The sequence below is a fragment of the Carcharodon carcharias genome, chromosome 4 (assembly GCF_017639515.1).
Source record: "Carcharodon carcharias isolate sCarCar2 chromosome 4, sCarCar2.pri, whole genome shotgun sequence".
In the NCBI taxonomy this organism is placed as follows: domain Eukaryota; kingdom Metazoa; phylum Chordata; class Chondrichthyes; order Lamniformes; family Lamnidae; genus Carcharodon; species Carcharodon carcharias.
This window is the reverse complement of record NC_054470.1, coordinates 6,396,076-6,402,083: the sequence shown is the minus strand read 5'-3', so window position 1 is coordinate 6,402,083 and position 6,008 is coordinate 6,396,076.

The window sequence follows — 6,008 nt, the reverse complement described above, 5'->3', positions numbered from 1 at the left end:
CGCTGGGAAAGCACCAAATACCACTTCAAGGGGGGGTTTTAATTCCTCTCTCTGAATAATTTATCTTTTCCAAATTTTTAATACAATGCGTGGAAGTCACGTAAACCAAGCAGATAATATTAATTCACACCGCCAAATGTAAAGTAGCAGCTATCTCACTTCGCTATGTTAATAAATGATCCCCCCACACAATCACCCCCCTTTGGTTTACGATGAACGGTTTCACCGCGAATGACCAGGGTGCGAGATATAACGAGATGATTTTAATAAAAGCAAAAAAGCTGGGGATGCTGGAACTCCAAAAAAAAAACAGGAACAGAAATACCTGGAAAAACTCAGCAGGTCTGGCAGCATCGGTAGGGAAGAACATAGTTGACGTTTCGAGTCCTCATGACCCTTCAACAGAACTAAGTAAAAATAGGAAAGGGGTGAAATATAAGCTGGTTTAAGGGGGTGGGGTGGTGTTGTTAGGACAAGCAGTCAGTAATAGTTGGAGATAACCAAAAGATGTCACAGACAAAAGAACAAAGAGGGGTTGAAGGTGGTGATATTATTTAAAAGAGTGTGCTAATTAAGAGTGGAGAGCAGGACAAGCAAGGTAGCTCTAGTGGGGGTGGGGTGAAATAAACGATGGGTGGAAATTTGAAAATTATGGAAATAAGGTAGGAAAAGAAAAATCTATATAAATTATTGGAAAAAAACAAAAAGTAGGGGGAAGAAATGGAAGGCGGTGGGGATGGAGGAGGGAGTTCAAGATCTAAAATTGTTGAACTCTATATTCAGTCCGGAAGGCTGTAAAGTGCCTAGTTGGAAGATGAGGTGCTGTTCCTCCAGTTTGCGTTGAGCCTCACTGGAACAATGCAGCAAGCTCAGGACAGACATGTGGGCAAGAGAGCAGGGTGGAGTGTTAAAATAGCAAGCGACAGGGAGGTCTGGATAATGCTTGCGGACAGACCGAAGGTGTTCTGCAAAGCAGTCACCAAGTCTGCGTTTGGTCTCTCCAATGTAGAGGAGACCGCATTGGGAGCAACGAATGCAGTTGACTAAGTTGAGGGAAGTGCAAGTGAAATGCTGCTTCACTTGAAAGGAGTGTTTTGGCCCTTGGACATTGAGGAGAGAGGAAGTGAAGGGGCAGGTGTTACACATTCTTCATTCACATGGGGAGGTGCCATAGGAGGGGGTTGAGGAGTAGGGAGTGATGGAGGAGTGGACCGGCGTGTCATGGAGGGAACGATCACTACGGAATGCCGTCAAGGGGGGGTGAAGGGAAGATGCGTTTGGTGGTGGCATCATGCTGGAGTTGGCGGAAATGGCGGAGGATGATCCTATGAATGCGGAGGCTGATCGGGTGATAAGTGAGGACAAGGGGGACCCTATCATGCTTCTGGGTGGGAGAAGAAGGCGTGAGGGCGGATGCGCGGGAGATGGGCCAGACACGGTTGAGGGCCCAGTCAACCACCGTGGGTGGAAAACCTCGGTTGAGGAAGAAGGAGGACATGTCAGAGGAACTGTTTTTGAAGGTAGCATCATCAGAACAGATGCGATGGAGGCAAAGGAACTGAGAGAATGGGATGGAGTCCTTACAGGAAGCGGGGTGTGAGGAGCTGTAGTCGAGGTAGCTGTGGGAGTCGGTAGGCTTGTAATGGATATTGGTGGACAGTCTATCACCAGAGATTGAGACAGAGAAGTCAAGGAAGGGAAGGGAAGTGTCAGAGATGGACCATGTGAAAATAATGGAGGGGTGGAGATTGGAAGCAAAATTAATAAATTTTTCCAGGTCCCAACGAGAGCATGAAGCAGCACCGAAGTAATCATCGATGTACCAGAGAAAGAATTGTGGGAGGGGGCCGGAGTAGGACTGGAACAAGGAATGTTCCACATACTCCATAAAGAGACAGACATAGCTGGGGCCCATGCGGGTACCCATAGCCACACCTTTTATTTGGAGGAAGTGAGAGGAGTTAAAGGAGAAATTGTTCAGTGTGAGAACAAGTTCAGCCAGACGGAGGAGAGTAGTGGTGGATGGGGATTGTTTGGGCCTCTGTTCGAGGAAGAAGCAGAGAGCCCTCAGACCATCCCGGTGGGGGATGGAGATGTAGAGGGATTGGACGTCCATGGTGAAGAGGAGGCGGTTGGGGCGAGGGAACTGGAAATTGTTGATGTGACGTAAGGTGTCAGAGGAATCACGGATGTAGGTGGGAAGGGACTGGACAAGGGGAGAGAGAAGGGAGTCAAGATAACGAGAAATGAGTTCCATGGGGCAGGAACAGGCTGACACGATCGGTCTGCCGGGACAGTTCTGTTTGTGGATTTTGGGTGGGAGGTAGAAGCGGGCCATCCGAGGTTGGGCGACTATCAGGTTGGAAGCTGTGGAAGGAAGATCTCCAGTGGAGATGAGGTCAGTGACAGTCCTGGAACCGATGGCTTGATGTTCACTGGTGGGGTCATGGTCCAGGGAGAGGTAGGAGGAAGTGTCTGCGAGTTGGCACTCAGCCTCCGCGAGGTAGAGGTCAGTGCACCAGACAACAACAGCACCACCCTTGTCAGCGGGTTTGATGACAAAGTTAGGGTTGGACCTGAGAGGACGGAGTGCAGTAAGCTCAGAGAGAGACAGGTTAGAATGGGTAAGAGGAGCAGAGAAATTGAGACGACTAATGTCACGTCGACAGTTCTCAATGAAAAGATCAAGAGAAGATAGGAATCCAGAGGGAGGGGTCCAGGTGGAGGGAGAATATTGGAGGTGGGTAAAAGGATCCGTTGAACTGGGAGAGGACTCCTGCCCAAAGAAGTGAGCGCGGAGACGAAGGTGGCAGAAGAAGAGTTCAGCATCGTGCCGAGCCCGAAATTCATGCAGGTGAGGGCATAAGGGTATGAAACTAAGTCCTTTGCTGAGCACTGAACATTCAGTGTCAGAGAGGGGAAGGTCAGGGGGTATTGTGAATACACGGCTGGGGCTGGGGCTGGGCTTGAAAGATGGGGTGGGGACGGAGGGACTGGCAGGGGTGGAGGGTCCTAGATGGGTGTTGGTGTCGATGAGTTGTTGGAGTTTGTGTTCCTTAGCACTTGAGAGAAAGAGGAAAAGTTTCTTGTTGAGGCGTTGGATGAGATGAAGAGTAAAATGAAACTGGGGGCACGCGCAGCTTTGAAAAAGGGGACGGCGGTGCTGCTGGAGGGAGAGGTCGAGTGTGTTCATATGGCGGCGGCGCATGGCACTGAGTGTGGATTTCAGAATGTGATGGGAACAGCAGTCCGAGAAACGTTTTATGTCCTGGAGATACCTGTAATCCTGGGTGAGTTCAAAACATGAGGGATGGAATTTCAATTGAGATCCACGTGGGGTAAGCCGGAGATGGAGATATTCACTGAGAAAGGAGATATGGCTGTGAAAGCGGGTTTTAGTAAACACCTTGTCAAACACCAGGAGAGAAATGGAAAGCAATGAAGGTGAAGAAGGCAAAAGAGAGATTCGAAAATCCTGACGGAGAGTAAACCAAAACTTCTTCAAGGTAGGCATTTCTTGAAGAGAAGTGGCAGTCAATTAAACACAAAGAGAAGGGGGGGTGGTGGTTGTTAGGACAAGCAAGCAGTGATAGGGGGAGATAACCAAAAGATGTCACAGACAAAAGAACAAAGAGGTATTGAAGGTGGTGATATTACCTAAAAGAGTGTGCTAATTAAGAGTGGAGAGCCGGACAAGCAAGGTAGTTCTAGTGGGGGTGGGGTGAAATAAACGATGGGTGGAATATATTTAAAAATAATGGAAATAGGTGGGAAAAGAAAAATCTATATAAATTATTGGAAAAGACAAAAAGGAGGGGGAAGAAACGGAAAGAGGGTGGGGATGGAGGAGGGAGTTCAAGATCTAAAATTGTTGAACTCAATATTCAGTCCGGAAGGCTGTAAAGTGCCTAGTTGAAAGATGAGGTGCTGTTCCTCCAGTTTGCGTTGAGCCTCACTGGAACAATGCCAAGGACAGACATGTGGGCAAGAGAGCAGGGTGGAGTGTTAAAATGGCAAGTGACAGGGAGGTCTGGGTAATGATTGCGGACAGACCGAAGGTGTTCTGCAAAGCGGTCGCCCAGTCTGCGATTGGTCTCTCCAATGTAGAGGACACCGCATTGGGAGCAACGAATGCAGTTGACTAAGTTGAGGGAAGTGCAAGTGAAATGCTGCTTCACTTGAAAGGAGTGTTCCTCTGACATGTCTTCCTTCTTCCTTAACCGAGGTTTTCCACCCACGGTGGTTGACAGGGCCCTCAACCGTGTCTGGCCCATCTCCTGCGCATCCGCTCTCACACCTTCTCCTCCCTCCCAGAAGCATGATGGGGTCCCCCTTGTCCTCACTTATCACCACACCAGCCTCCGCATTCATAGGATCATCCTCCGCCATTTCCTCCAACTCCAGCATGATGCCACCACCAAACACATCTTCCCTTCACCCCCCTTGACGGCATTCCGTAGTGATCGTTCCCTCCATGACACCCTGGTCCACTCCTCCATCACTCCCTACTCCTCAACCCCCTCCTATGGCACCTCCCCATGTGAACGCAGAATGTGTAACACCTGCCCCTTCACTTCCTCTCTCCTCTCTGTCCAAGGGCCCAAACATTACTTTCAAGTGAAGCAGCATTTCACTTGCACTTCCCTCAACTTAGTCTACTGCATTTGTTGCTCCCAATGCGGTTTCCTCTACATTGGAGAGACCAAACGCAGACTGGGTGACCGCTTTGCAGAACACCTTGGGTCTGTCCACAAGCGTTACCCAGACCTCTCTGTCGCTTGCCATTTCAACACTCCACCCTGCTCTCATGCCCACATGTCTGTCTTTGGCTTGCTGCATTGTTCCAGTGAGGCTCAACGCAAACTGGAGGAACAGCACCTCATCTTCCGACCAGGCACTTTACAGCCTTCCAGACTGAATATTGAGTTCAACGATTTTACATCTTGAACTCTCTTCTTCATCCCCACCCCCTTTCTGTTTCTTCCCCCTCCCTTTTGTTTTTTCCAATAATTTATATAGATTTTTCTTTTCCCACCTATTTCCATTATTCTTAAATGTATTTCCACCCATTGTTTATCTCTACCTTTTATGCCCTTTTAGTATTATTTCACCCCACGCCCACTAAATCTATCTGTACCTTGCCTGTCCCACTCTCTACTCTTAATTAGCACATTCCCACCACCCTCAACACCTTTTTGTTCTTTTGTCTGTGACATCTTTTGGTTATCTCCACCTCTTACTGACTGTTTGTCCTAACATCCCCCCACCCCCTTAAACCAGCTTATATTTCACCCCTTTCCTATTTTTACTAGTTCTGTTGAAGGGTCATGAGGACTTGAAACGTCAACTGTGCTCTTCTCCGCCGATGCTGCCAGACCTGCTGAGTTTTTCCAGGTATTTCTGTTTCTGTTTTTGAGATGATTTTAATGTTCGCTGCACGCCTCACAATGGCACAACAATAACAATTTGTGTTTCTACCATGCATTGATAAAGCAGTGCAAAGCATTTCACAGGGGTGTTATTAATCAAAATTTGACATCGAAACCTTAAGGAGATATTAGGACAAAAACTTGGTCAAGGAAGGAAGAGAAACCCAGAGTATCAAGAAGGGAATTCCAGAGTTTAAGGCCTAGGCAGCTGAAGGCATTGCCAACAATGTTGGACTGATTAAAACACAAACTTATATAGGCTCTTTTAACATAATAAAACATTCCCAGGCACTTCACCACATTGTAAGAGAAAATATGACACCAAGTGAGATAAGGAAATATTGGGGAAAATTTTCTGAATGTGAGGCGGGCTGGTTGGGCGCAGAGCCGATTGCTGCCCGTTATTGGCTGCGTGCCGCCATTTTATATGGGCGGGCCAATTAAGGCCCGCCCAGCGTGATGCACAGCTGGTAGCGCTCAGCACTACCTGTGCGGGCGGGGGGATGGAGGGAGAGTTGGGGCCTGCGCTCTTTTAAGCATGCACGCGAAAGAGCGCAGAAATCTCCCTGAGGCACAGAG